A 14368-nucleotide genomic window follows, 5' to 3' on the forward strand; every position below is an offset into this window, starting at 1 on the left:
AGCAACAGCCCGGCCATTTGTGCAGTGGGATGGCACAGCACAAAAGCTTTGCTCGCTCAGGAAGAGGAGCTGGACTGCTGCCTGTCTGTCCAGCTCCAATTGTTCCCACACTTCATAATTAAGGGCTACAATTCACCCTTTTTCTAATGCCAAACCCCCAAAAAGGCTCCTAACAAAACCACTCTAAATACTACATGGGAAGAGACTGTAATCTGTTCAGATTCCCTCCCCTTGCTCCAACACTGCTGGATGCAAGGAGACACAGAGAAACTAATGTTTAATGTTCTTGCAGAGAGATTTGTGCTCAGCCACAAGCCTGAAGCTTAAGCAGGTCTTTACCCTGGTATCACAAAATGACAGCCCCAGTCATTCCAGCAAAAAGATTTTCCCATTATTTCTGTGCAGTGTGCTGTTCCACACAGCTATACAAAGAGGTTGGACCACTGACAAAAATAAAAAAAGCTTCGTTAACCTCTCAGTGACTCGACAATCCTATTGTTGAACAGCAATGGACAAAAGGAGAAGCCAGCAGCAGACAGATGCTCTCATCTATCCAAATTCCTAGAGGAAAATGAGATTGAGCTGTGCTGGGAACAGGCTGCAAGGCAGAGGAGAGTTGTTAGCTCAGAGGGAAATCAAAACTTCAGTGATTGTGAATTATATCAGATCTAGATGCTTTCATGTGGTTTCTTCTAACTACCTGGAGTCTCAAGACATTATTTATTGCACAGATTATGTCTAAGCAGCTGAGTGATTTCAGTTGTCTCTAAAGAGAAAACTACTGTCAATGTGGCACAGATGTAGCTAAATGAGAGCATCAGAATGCAGCAAGTGAAACAAGATTGCTGTACCTCACCATCAGACTGAGTCTTGATAACTCTTCAGCTGCAAACAGTGAGGAATCAACAGGGAAGTTCTTTCTTCTTTGTCACCACACACACAGTACAATAAAAGAATGGGGGGGGAGAAGTATCCACCAGTTAAACAACCAAAGTTCACAGAGTGATAATAAATTTTCAAATGTGCCAAGAGTTTAGAAGTCAGGGCTATGCAGTTAGTTTCTCAAGAGCAAGATTTTAAAAGGGCAGCTTCAGTTTAGGTTGGGTGACTGGAGGAACAGAGACTAAACACAGAGAAGTCAAAGTTTCCTGTAAGCTGATAGAGGAATCATAAATGAAATTATCACCAACATGCACAACTACCAAACTAGAATTTAGGGAGTACTACGAGGCTGGAATTGCCTCCTCTTCAGCCCACGCAGCCTGCTAAGCACTGCATCAGCAGGTCTATTTTTACTTTTAATACTCTACGCCACAGTGGTGGGTCAGAAAGACACACAAACACTGGAAAATCCCAACAGCCAGGCTTGAGCAGGCATTACTGGCTACCCTCCCTTCCTCTGTGCAGGAACAGCTCTGCTGCCCTGAGCTGCACCCAAGGAACAGGACCCTGCCCAGCTTCCTCTGCTCCCACCTTGCAGGGAGGGGCTGCAGCCACAGGACAATGCTGGCCTGGGGACAAATGGGCAGCAATGGGCCACGGCTGCAGTTTGGCTGCAAGTTGGGAAAACACTCTCAATCCTCAGTCCAACAAGGTGCTCAGAGCTGGAATGGTCAATCTGCAGCCTCTGCATGGAGCAGGGGCACTGTGGTTTATTTCATTCTTTTGCTGGTAGCAATCAATGAGTTTTAATCCATAGTCACATTAGGAATGATACCTCCAAAGAGGGGTGGATTTTACTTCAGTTGTGCATTACATTTAAAATCATTTGCCAGATTAAAGCACTCTTCACACTCTACTTACAAACTCTCTGAACACAGGGAATGTTTAGAGGTATGCTCAGGGCTGAACTTGGACCACAGAAGGTCCTGCTGGTGATGGGGCTTCCTACAGCACTGATATTGTGACTTTCTGCTCCAGCAGAAATTTGCACCAGCTGAAGGCTGAACAAACTTCCACAGTAGATATGAATTAGTTTGTCTGCTCCATAGCAAAGCTGTCCTTCAACAATTATCCTAAAGCACATTATCATGCAGGCATAAAGACAGCACTTCTATATCCAAGCCAGATCCCTCATGTTGTAGAATATGGTGCTGTTAATACTGCTAGAAACAAAATTTCAAAATGGTTTAGGAACAAAAGAGGCTTTAGAAGCAATCCCTGCAGCACTGGCACCATACAAGTTACACCAGTGCATTTCAAAGTATAAATTGCATCATGAGCAAGAACTTCTAACTCTATTTGAAAGCACAACATGAAGTTTTAGAAATTGCTGCTGAACTGTGGTCATTTCCCTGCTGAGGCAGGTGAAGTGCTAAGGCCTTTCTCTGCTCTCCTTTGAGACACTGCACGTATCTCATTTATCAAGGGCAGCACTAAGAGCTCACCTCATCATCCATCCCGAACACCTCCTGCACTACACAACAAGAATTTCACACAGCTCCACTGAGATGCCATCCTACAGTTTCCACAACAAGGAGATGTGCTCCTGAACAGCACAAAGCTTCTGCTCACCTTGTTAACCTCTCTGTGCTTCACTGCCCAGTCTGCTGCAGGCACTCACAGCAAGAAATGAGACACAGCTGGTGTCACCTCACGGGGTCATCACCCACACTCTTACCTGATATCCAACCTAAACCTGCCCTGACACAGCTCCAGCCATTCCCTCAGGTCCTGTTGATGCTCAGGAAGAAGAATTCAGCATCTGCCCCTCCACTTCCCCCCCGTGAGGAAGCTGCAGGCCAGGATGAAGTCTGTCCTCAGTTCATCCCCTCCAGGCTGAACAAGCCAGGTGACCTCGGTCACTCCTCTCATGGCCCTCTAGACCCTCCCATGGTCCTTGGGTACTCTCCAATACCTTTCCAACCTTCTTATATTGTGGCATCCACATTACTCAGGGTAAAACTTAACCTACATATTGATATTCTTTTTAAAGAACATAGTTTTATATCTCTTATTTCCATGCTCTGTTTACACCAATCTTCCCAAACCTGAGACTGGGGGAAGCATAATCAACAGCATTTCAAGCTCTGAATTTTTCATTCACACAAAGCTTCTTCTCACCTTGTTAACCTCCCTGTGCTTCATTGCCCAGTCTGCTGCAGGCACCCACAGCTGAAGAAATGAGACACAGCTGGTGTCACCTCACGGTGTCATCACCCACACCCTTTAGGCTCTGGCAGGCAGCTTAGGAAGGTCACATGTGCTCAGGAATCAGTGCAGTGTTTCAGCAGACCCCGAGGCAATATTTGGCTTTTAAAACACCCAGCGGAGGGGACCAGACCCCCCTGCAGCAGCAGGGAAAAGGCTCCAGCTCCTCCACAGACTTGCTTTATGCTTGAATCACACCTGAGCCACACAGTGAAGGAGCTTACCTTTACCACCTTCCTCATGCAGCTGTTGATGGCCCAGGTGAGTGATGCTGAGGGTTGTTAATGTTCCTCTGAGCAGCAGCAGCCCAGGGGATGCTGCAAACCCTCCTTACTGGTCCCAGTTCATTGCAAACCCCCACATACAGTGCAATTTTGAGAGCTGGGCAACACCACATGAGAACCCTGCAAAAGGTGTGTTCAAAGCACATCTCTAAAGTTTTCCTGGTGCATTCCACTTGTCCCCACAAGGACCAAGACTGTAGGAGTCTCCTGAAGAAACTGGAAACAGGGAAATGCATATTTGAAGAGTTTTTGAGTTCAAGTGAAGAACCCAACAGCCCAGAGTTCTGCCCCCAAAACAGCCTCCTAACACAAGCACACACACCCTCCCCAACGTGCTCAGCACTGATCTGAACCCAAAAACATGCCAGGTTGTTAAAAAGGACTAAAAATGCTCAGCAACAGAAATGCAGAGTAATTGAGGTCATTTCTCTCACGCTTCTCTGGGTTCTCACTCCCTTTGCTTTGCTGTCCCACAATCTGCTCCTCCTTTGGTGTGCAAGAATTGAGCAAACACTTCATTGCAACCACACAGATCTAAACCTATGTGCCTCCAACTTCAGTTACATCTCAAACTATTACTCCAGTAGCCTGTGATGCCAAGCAGGGATTAAAAAATCCACTTAGAAATAGGTACACCAGACCTGAAGCCAAAAAATTCTTCTTTTGGCACACAAACAGCATAGGAGGAGAGGTAAAAACTTGGAGGTGGACGGTGGGGGGGCTGAAAAAGGCAGGATTGTAATAGAAACCTCTGATCAAGTATTTTCACAAGCCTATAAAACTTCTGAAACCCAACCCCTTCGCCAGCACTTCTCACATGCCTCAGACTGCAGACCATGTTATGCAAGTTCTAATTGTGCCTCAACAGCCCTCCCTCCCTCCCACGGGCTCTGCACCCCAGCAAATCCCTGTGTGGAAGTACACTGAGGCAGAGAAGAACCCTCCCACACCTGGCCTGGGGTGCTGCCACCTGTGCAAAGAAAGCCTGGCCTTGTTGGGCATCTTGAACCAGGCTCTAACCCCTTAAAAGCTGCTAAAAACCCCTCTGGCTTTACACACACAAACCAAGCTGTGAAAAGGTTCACTAAATTTAGCATGCAACCCAATCCTAGTGGTGGTGTAGCACAGGCTGAAGATATGGAAGTGACCTTAGGTGAAGGCAACAAGGAAAAACTGTCAGTACTCCCATTGAGCTGCCGTGGGAAAGCCCAGAGAACCCAATAAAATCCTAACAAAACCTCCACAAATCCTCCAGGCAGCTTGGTGGTTTCCAAGGCTTTGAGAAGCCACCTCCACCTCTCTTCTGGACAATGCTGCTCCTTGTCCACACTGGGGACAGGGTTGGGAGGAACCTTCTCAGCACAATTCTCCAAGAGCTTGGAGAAGTAAAGCTTGATGGAGCTCCACCACCACTGCTGTAAACACAAAACCAGGCAGCATGAAGAGAAAAAGCAGCTCAGTCCTTTGTCCTTCCATCACAGCTGGAGCCACACGTGCTGCCAACAGGTGTTGAACCAAGCAAAGGTCAGCAGGTGTGACAGGAGATACAGCACTGACCTGTAAACTCCATTTTCTGCCAGTTCCCAGCACCACACCCCCTGAGAAGTGCAGACACTGCCTGCTCCAAGGACAGGACACGGAGTCTCCCTGGAGAACACCAAGCTCAAGGAGGCAAAGGAGTTTCCCCCTTGTCCTGGGGGAAGGGCCCTTCCTGGCACAGCCCCCTAAACCCCAATCACGTCCCAGATCTGAAAATGCCCTGTAAAAGCTCCAGTGGCTTTGAGCTGCTGTAGCCGTGGTGATGCTCTCAGGTACACCTGGAGCTGAAGCAGAGATGCTGCAGCTCGTTTCATGTACCTGTTTTTAGGTCCTCACACAGAATTAAAGGCAATAAAGGTGAAAGCCAAGCTGGGATGTCCAACACTACGTGATGGCTTAGAGGGCAAAGCAGCACTGAACACCAAGGCAGCCTTTCAAACCACTTTGGGAGGCAAGAAGCAACATCACTGACCCTAACCCTGGCCTCCCACCCACACCAGAGAAGAGACCCTGAAAGGAAGGGGCACATGGGAACAGTCCTGGTTGCTGCAGGAAAGCAGTTCCATGTCCCATCACAGAATGGTTTGGGTTGGAAGGGACCTTAAAGATCATCCCATTCCAACCTCCTGCCATAGAGCAACTATCCCAGTTTGCTCCAAACCCTGTCCAGCCTGGCCTGGAACACTTCCAGGGATCCAGGGGAAGCCACAGTTTCTCTGGGCAACCTGTGCCAGGGCCTCCCCACCCTCACAAGGAACAATTCCTTCCTAATATCTAATCTAAATCTCTCTTTGTTTAAATCCATTCCCCCTTGTCCTGTCACTATCTGACAATGAGCTCACCCACCAGCTGACTGCCAGTGGCTCATGTCACAGATGGGACCAAGAAAAAGGCACCACCAGCTCTCTGCTGTTGACCTCCTGGCATCTTCACCTGCAGGTGCTTCACCTGTGCTTTCCATTCTGTACAATGGGCAGGTAAGTGCCATGCCAGAGCCTGGCAGCAGCACAGGGCAGGTGCCTGATGGAGAAACACCCATGTGAGCCAAATGCCAACATCAGCTTAAACACCCCTGCCACACAGCACTTCCCACCCAAGGCCTGGGAACCATTCACTTCCTCCAATAAATTGGATTTTTTAATTTCTTGTCATCAAGTGTAGACCTTCCAACTTAAAACCCCACAGCAAATTGGCTGGGAAAGAAAAGTAGTCATGGCCAGTGGTCAGATCAAACCAGTAATAATGAAATTAGGAGCAGACTGATATTATAGGCTCTCTTGTGAGTCAGTCATGATCCAGCCCAATCCTGGTGAGCTCCCTGAAGAGCTGCACCTTGTGCAACAGCTTAGTCATCATCTTCCTTGACAGCTACGCACTTACAAACGCATTTTGAGTCCACTCACATTTTCCCATGAAAATCTTCCCCTCTGCCCTACTACAGGCAGGACAGAGCAGAGCAGTGCCAGCCTGGGAGTGGGCAGCTTGTCCCTTGCAGGGGAGGAGATAAAGCTTTTATCTCCCAGACTCAACAACTTCCTTCCTGTGTGGCAGCAGGCGGACAAAAGACACCTTTTCACACCACAGAAAGGAATGAGATGTACTAAAATTTGTCACAACCCTGAAATAAAATACCCTGCTTACTGTTTTCAGGCCATACAGGAGAGTGTAAAACAGAACTAAGCCAGCATTTCTTCTACAAGGAACTTGCAGGGTGGGATTTGGAAGGCAAAGAATAAGGAGCCCAAAATAACTCTGGTTGAGTTTATATTGCTCTGGCAGCTAAGCAAAAGTTGGTAACACCGGACTGAGGTACTTCCCCTCTGCAGGATGAGAGCTGGATTGTTTTTGGAAGCACCATGAATCACGGGCATAAATATACCACGTAATTCTGAACTCCAGCTTGATTTTCCCTGGGTCATTCAACACATGCTCAGCGAGCTGGACACCAGACAGGCAGGCTGAGAAGGTCACCTATTCAATTAATAGGTGTAAACCCCAAATCAGAACTTGTGTTTTGCTGGATAACATCAACACACCTCTTCTGAGAGAAAAAGAGCCTTCCCTGATGCTCCTCCATTTGTCATTCAACTGCAACTTGAAGGAAAACAGGTGTTTTGCTCTATTTCCTCAACTTCACAGCATAAAAGGGCTGAAAGATGCTTCCTGCAACAGGGGAGCTGTGATGCAGCAGCTCCAGCAGAGCAGTGATTTGCAGGATTGCCTGGCTGTGAGCAGATTCAGACAAGGAAGGCAGACAGAGGGATCAGCCAGAAGGAAGAGTGTCCAATGGAAAAAGAGAAAAAAACCCTGCAAGAAGAGCTGTTCCCTGTGTTTCACTACCACTGAAAATCCTGCACACCTGAGAGCAAAGAGCTGCAAATGCAAGCAGAGGACAACACTATTTATAATAGGGATTATCAGTGCAACAAAAGGGAGTAGCTTGTCCACATGACTGATTTACAGACACTTTCTCCGAGTTACAATGCAGCCCCAGTGATGCACAAGCAAAGATGAGCTTTCATTTGAAACAGAAAAAAATGCTATTCCTCTAAATAAATCTTCATGGGAAGAAAAGGGGAAGAAACTACTTTTACTTCTCTTCAGTAACAGCAGTTTAGAGCTGTGGATTGTGGTAAGCAGGGTAGTCACAAAGCACAAACAAAAACAGAGCATTGCAGAAAAGGAGGGGAGCTGAAAAGAAATAACTCTGATTACCCCTCAAACCTTACAGCTCCTGCCCCTCTCCTCTCCCTCCCACCTCACACTCATTCCACAGCAAAACTCAAGGCTTGAAGCACCCAAAAAGCTTGAAACCACTTGAAGCCACAAAGCTTAAAACTACTTCTCTGCACCACAGAGTGGCAAGGAGATAACGTTCTTTATCTGTGTTGGTGCAGTTAGAGATTGTTTCCAGAGTTTTCATGTAATGGATACCAATCCTCTTTTTTCCTGTTTTCTACAGTATCTAAGTGACTTAAAAAAAAAAAAACCCTCACCTCTAGTTAAATTGGAAGAATTAAAAAGGATCATGAGATTTGCATTCTTTAGCACCTCAGATTATTAGAGTTTCCACTGCCTTGACTTCCCCTTCCAACTCCACACCCAAGCTCCAATTAAAGAATCTTCATATTTGGGTGGGCTTTGGTATTTCTTGTACCAAGACACTGGAGCATCCAGGCTCACAAGATGGCCAAGGCAGCAGAATTTATGCACTCCCAGGAGAACTCTGTTTAATTTTGCTTTATGGAGAGATCCTGCACCAAGCCTGCCCTCTGCCCAGGACCTATATTTAGGGACTGAGCTGACCCGACAGTGCCCCTGTAAGCTCATTTATTGAGATTCACTTGTTCATTCTAATATAATCTAATTAGATGCAGCAGTCCTGTACACAGGCATGGCAGTGACCAGGAGAGGACGAGTTCAAACACAGGGAACCCAGCCCAGGTGCTACTTAGTTCTCACAGAGAGGGAAAAAAAAAAACCTCTTGCAGAGGAATGGCAGGAATTACAGATGCCTGTGCACTATCTCAGAGCAGCACCTGGATCCACTCTGCTTCTTCCCTCCACCAGGTAAAAAACAATTCCTCAGCTGGAAGCAGCAGAGTCCAGATCAATGCATGATGCTTATCTGTGGAGGAACACTTATCCACGAAAGGGCTGCTGCTCCTGCTCTGAAATTACTGGAAATGGGGGCCAAAAAAAAGCAGGAATCAGTCTCTAAGGCAGTGCCCACGCCAGCAGGCACAGATGCATTCCCAAACTGCAGACCACAGGCATCAGCCTGGAACAAGTGCCAAAGAGTCCACATTGTAAGAAAATACTTTAAAGGCTCCATTCTGGCAAGAAATAGGAAGTTTTCAGAGCTCCCAAGTACCCTCTCTCCTGCCACCAGATGTAGTTCAGGCATGCGAACAGGAAGAAGCTTTTACATTTCTAAAAACATAAATAAATACTACTTTTTTTAAAAAAAGTCACCATGTGTTTTATTTGCTTGGACATCTTGTATAACATGAGAGGAGAAGCAGATTCCTAGGAGTCATGGGCTGGTAATTCTCCAATTTATCATCTCCATAGTTTATGCACAGTCATTAACAAGAAGTGATTTGTCTGGGACAGATTTAGCCCAGCAACTCCCTGTCTCATTAGCCTGAAACAATCACCCGAGGAATGTCAAAAAGTTTGTGAGCTTAGTGCAGCAATCAGCCCCCTCCAAAATATTCCTACTTTTAAAAATAGCCCAATCCTGCTGCTTTGCCAACGCAGAGCAGGAAGTGCTAAACACAGATGCATAAAATTCCCTTTATATTAAAAAAAGGTTCTGATGGGTAAAGGCAAAAGGTTGTCACTGACAAGGAACTCCTGAGAATATCGATAAGACAACAACTCAAGGAGACTTAAAGACTTCGACTCGTTTAACCTATGAAAACAAGGGGTCAAGAGGGGATTCAATTGCTCCAATTACATCAGGGAGGGAAAACAATCATTTAAACCAAATGGAAACGCTAGAACCAAAACCAAATTACACAAACAGGCCACGAGCACCGTGAGGATGGAAATTCAGCAACTGCTCGAGACTTCAAGGAGGTTCCCCAACAGCTCTCCTGCAGAGATGGAGAAAGAATAAACTGATCAAGTTTCACCTGGGAAGAAGTTGTGTTATGAAAGGCATCTACAGCAAGGATGGGTGCTAAAAACGGGGAAATTAAACTTGATTTGGGTTGCTGCCACAGCTTTTGGAGTGAAGAGTGGGATGAAGAATTACCTCCTCCTGCCACGCTGCCTTCTGCTTCCTCCCCATCCCTGCGGGACAGCACAGGGGGCATTCACACTATTTACTCAGGCACATCACTGGGCTATGACCAGGGAACTAAACTGGGAGCTGAAGCCTCACAAAGTCAATGGTGAGAGGTGGGTGCCTTGGCAGCAGCACGGGAAGGGATTAGGAGCAACCAAGTTTGATGCTTAAAATAAAACACATGTCCTGTCCCCTGTGTCCTCACACTTCAGGGTCTTGAGTGTAGCTTAAACACAGACCTGGCCAGCACCTCTGAAACTCACAGGGAATTCCAGTTCCTAAGGGATTTTTTTAGCCAGCACCCAGGGTCAAGAATGATTAGACATTTTCGAGCCATAACCACCAAATCTCCAACAGCAAGAGCAGATGACGCAAATGAAAGCTGTTACAGAGCTAACCAAGCAACACCACAGCTTTACACAGGCTTGAGTAAGTCCTTCCCTTTTCTTCAAGGGGTTTCAGAAACAAAGTAGTCATCAGGTCTGTGACGGGGGATAAAGGATAAAATCAAAATCTCACTGTGTCCTTCAGATCCTGCTGCTGCTATTTCTGAGAGCGGAAAGCATCTTCTTGAGAGCAGCTAGAAATGGGAGGTGGTAGGAAAAAAACTACCAAAAAAGGTATTTGGTAATAACTCTACCAGAGAATTAGTGTTTCTTTCCAATCCCCAACCTTTCACTGCTGCAGTTACACACAAAAGTTATTTTAATCACAGTATGCAGAAAGCAGCATCAGCATATGAGGCAAGAGAAAAAATATGTGGTAAAGCGAGTTGCATGGCCTGTTGGAGGGCAGAAATTACAGCACAGTTACAGGCAAGAGGTCCACGAGACAGAGAAATGCTTCCAGCCCAAGCCAAACAGGAGGATGATAGTGATCCACCGAGAGAAAAGGCAAGGAAAAACATCAGAAAGGAGGTGGAACACAGGAACTGAATCCCTTCTAAACTTTTGCAGCAATCGGTTTTGACAGCCCAGCAAGAGATTTTTGCCTTGTCATAGGTAAAGAGATGTTAAATAGAATGGTTATGTCAACTAAATGCCATTTGTGTTGGTGGACAGAGGCAGCAACAGAAACACTAAAGGAATATGGGGGGAAAAGGGAGAATTTTAAACAGAAAAAAGCTACAACGGGGTATCCGCACAGCTCCTCTTCCACAAAGTGAGAAATTATCTTTGAGGTTTTCTAAGTGCGACCTCAAAATACACAGCAGTGCCTTAGCGGGGGTGTTGGGGGAAAAAAGGTCATAAAATGACAAACCTAAAGCACACGGGTGGATGCACATCACTGGAGAGCAGAACTTGTCACTGTCTAATGCAGAAAAGACACTAAGCTACGTTATTCTTAATAACCACCTACTCAATTAAAATACTTCATCAGCTGAAGGCAGCCGGGTACAAAAGGTGCAGCTTTGCCACATTAACTCCTCTTTCCTTCTCCACAACTCGCAGGCTGGAAGAAGGGAGTCAGCCGTGAGTGGAGGAGAGGTGATGGGGGCAGGAACACCTCCAGGGTTAACAGAGCTGCACACAACCCCGACCAAAGGACAAAGGCAACCTCAGGAACGAAATGCCACTGACAACACCACCTGCGAGGGTGGGGAGCAGCGTTTGCGAGCATCTGACACCCGCACGGGCACCCGAGGCGGGCCGGACCGCGGTAATGAAGCGCAATGCTCATTAAAGCTCCCACGGCCACCCGGGCGCTGCAGCAGCAGCCGCCTCTCGCCAAACCTCACCCGGGGCTCCGCCAGCCCCGGGGAACGCTTCGAACCCCATCTCGGGCGGCAATTGCCGCCCGGCCGCCCCTCGGCGGGCGGTTTAACGCAGCGGGCTCCGGGAGCACCGCGGGCACGGCGCGCTTGCCCCGCTTCACCCGGCTCCGGGGGGATGCGCTCAGCAAGCACCGGAGCCCCAGCGGAGCCCCCCGAACCCCGCCGGCCCCACGGCAGCGGCCTCTCCCCGCCGTGGGGCCGCGCCCGGAGCACCCCCGGCCGGGCCGCAGCCCCGGGCCCGCCGCGGCCTGGGCCCGCCGCCCCTCGCCGGGAGGGCCCGGCCCCGCGGCCGCCCGCGGCGCTCCCCGGGCGGGACTCACCGAGACGGCGGCGGGCAGGGCAGGGCCGTGCCGGGCCGGGGCTGCGGGGACGGAGCGGGAGCGGCCGGTGCTGCGCGGCGCGGGCGGCAGGAAGGGGAGGAGGCGGCCCCGCACGTCCGCCGCGCCTGCGGCCGGCCCCCGCGCGTTAAAGGCACCGGCACCGCCCCGGCCGGGAGCCCCCGGCACCGCCCGGCCCTGCCCGGCACCGAGCGCGGCCGCAGCCCGGCAGCGGGGGAGCCCCGGCAGCGGGGAGCGCCCGCCCGGCTCCGCCACGTGTGTGGGTGCATCACCCGCAGCCCGCCCTGCGCTGGGGGATCGCCCCCGAGCTCCCCACGTGGGGATCCCTCACCTCGTCCTGGGGTTCGCCCACCCAGGCTCCCCCCATGGGGGGATCCCCAGGGATCACCCACCCACGTTATCCGCACACGGGGATCCCCAAGGATCACCCACCGAGACTCCCTCCATACAGGGATCCCAGGGATCACCCACCCACGTTATCCCCACGTGGAGATCCCCAGGGATCACCCACCCAGACTCCACCCACCCAGGCTCCTCCCACGCAGGGATCCCAGGGATCACCCACCCACGTTATCCCCACACGGGGATCCCAGGGATCACCCACCAAGACTCCCCCCATGCGGGGATCCCACCACCCCCAAGTTCCCCCATGCTGCAATCCCTCACCTGTTCCTGAGGATCGCCTACCCCGACTTCCACCAGGCAGGGATCCCCAGGGATCACCCACCCCGAGGGGGATGCCCAGGGATCTCCCCACCATACCCCACCCACGGACAGACCTCCCGGAGGTAGGGATCCTCCCATCCACGTTTCCCACACGCAGGGAACACATCCACGCAAACCCCACCCGAGGTGGGAATCACCTCCCGCACGCAGGTCTCCCCAGGGATCTCCCCACCCGTGTGCGGGGCCATTCTCCGCAGAGCTGCCCGATGCAGAGACTCCACTGCTCGGGCTCACCGGGCACAGGGATCGCCCATCCAGCCCCCCAGTTCCAGCCAGTTCCCACCATTCCTTCTCCACCCCCTTTCCCGGAGCTGACACAGGCGTGGGATCCCAGGCACCCAAGGCAAGCAGACAGAGCACACCCCAAAGCCTCCTCCAGGACATGGAAGAGACCGGACACCTCCTCATGACCAGGAACAGGGCTTGTCTTTCAATTTCCCTTAAATGTCTTAAAAATGCCCGGCAGCCCTGCCTGCAGCACAGACATACCAGGGGCTTATTCAGTGACATCCCAGCAAGCTGTGGAGTCTGCAGGGAGGGAGATTAACTGGATTTTTTCGGCTCTGACTTCTTAAAGCCCCAAGTTCTTCTTCCTTTTGACGTGGATCCTTCCCAAAGTGCTCCCAGGGCAGATTGCTTTCCCCTGCCGGAGCTCAGCGGCTGACCACGGCTCTGTGGGTACCCACGGGGATGGAAACTGCTGCTCTCTCAGTTCCTTGGGGACAGCCAAACAGCCCAAGAAGCCACCGAGGGCACCCGTCCAGCTCCATCGCTGCGGGACTAACATTAACCCTCAGCTTCCCGGAATCCCAAACACGTTGGGGAAAACACAAGAAAATGCAGAGGTTTTGGCTCAGCAGCACGGCTGAGCCAGCGGTGGCTGCGGGGAAGTTCTGGTGCTGCTCAGGTATCCCCAGGCTCGGCGTGCAGCCGGCAGAAGGGATGCTGGCATCACCCCAGGGCTTTGCACCCTCCCATCATTTCTTCTGACCTCTGGCAATGCCTGCTTTGACTTCCAGGCCATTTGTTTATTTATCCCACAGCACCTTTGAGAAATCACCCGCTATCAAAGAAGGATTCGCACGGAGCTGCGGGGAGAGCTCAGCGTTCCCCTCCCGGCCAGCCATGCGTGGCACTCAGCTGCAATCCCGCCGCATTCCCAAACTCTCCGGAGCAGACAAAGGCAGCGGCATGAGGTGAATACTGACTGAGAGAAGCTGTGCCTTTGCCTGGGAGGTGGAGCGGGCCCGGAGGGCTGGCCACGGGGGTGTGGAGGCGGCCGGACACTTGGAATGTGTGACCGGCCATCAGCTGGCCAGGCAACGTTTTGCTGCTTCATCCCAGAGCTTCCCTGGCTCAGCACATCCCGGCCGGTCACTCGGCTGCTGAGAGCAGCACATGATCCAGCCAAAGGCAGCATCCCCACCCTGAGCTTCCAAGGTGAAAATTTAAGGCCAAATCTTCCTCATATTAACCATTCCAGGAGTGGTAGCAGGGCTCGGCAGCAGCAGATTCTGCAGATGTTTAATTGCTTTTGTCCACAGTAGAGTTTTCCAGCTGGCATCAGAAGCAAACCACGGCCTCCCAGGAATGGGATTTGCTGCCTCACGGTGGGTGAGGGTCCTGCCAACAGATAAAGATTGGAGCCACGAGCCTGGGAAGGGCATTGGAGGGAGAGAGCTGGAATGCTGGCAATGGAAGAGCAGAGAGTGCAAATTCAGCTGCTACAGCTACAGAGGGGACAGGCACCGATCTCGGTGCT

General features: G+C 50.5%; 1 protein-coding gene across 11 annotated transcripts in view; it reads right to left on the reverse strand.

Annotated features, from left to right (window-relative positions):
• KTN1 (kinectin 1) overlaps positions 1 to 13000 on the reverse strand; it is an 80089-nt gene extending 67089 nt beyond the window's left edge. For 10 of the 11 annotated variants that reach the window (XM_030949231.1, XM_030949225.1, XM_030949226.1 and 7 more), the window contains exon 1: positions 11863 to 11921. The gene's annotated coding sequence lies outside the window, so the exon portion shown is untranslated. Of the gene's footprint in view, positions 1 to 11862; positions 11922 to 12889 lie in introns of those variants that run through there. The other variant, XM_030949224.1, reaches the window with a different exon arrangement.
• Between the last annotated feature and the right edge of the window lie 1368 nt (positions 13001 to 14368).

This window comes from Camarhynchus parvulus, chromosome 5 (genome assembly GCF_901933205.1).
Source record: "Camarhynchus parvulus chromosome 5, STF_HiC, whole genome shotgun sequence".
NCBI lineage: Eukaryota > Metazoa > Chordata > Aves > Passeriformes > Thraupidae > Camarhynchus > Camarhynchus parvulus.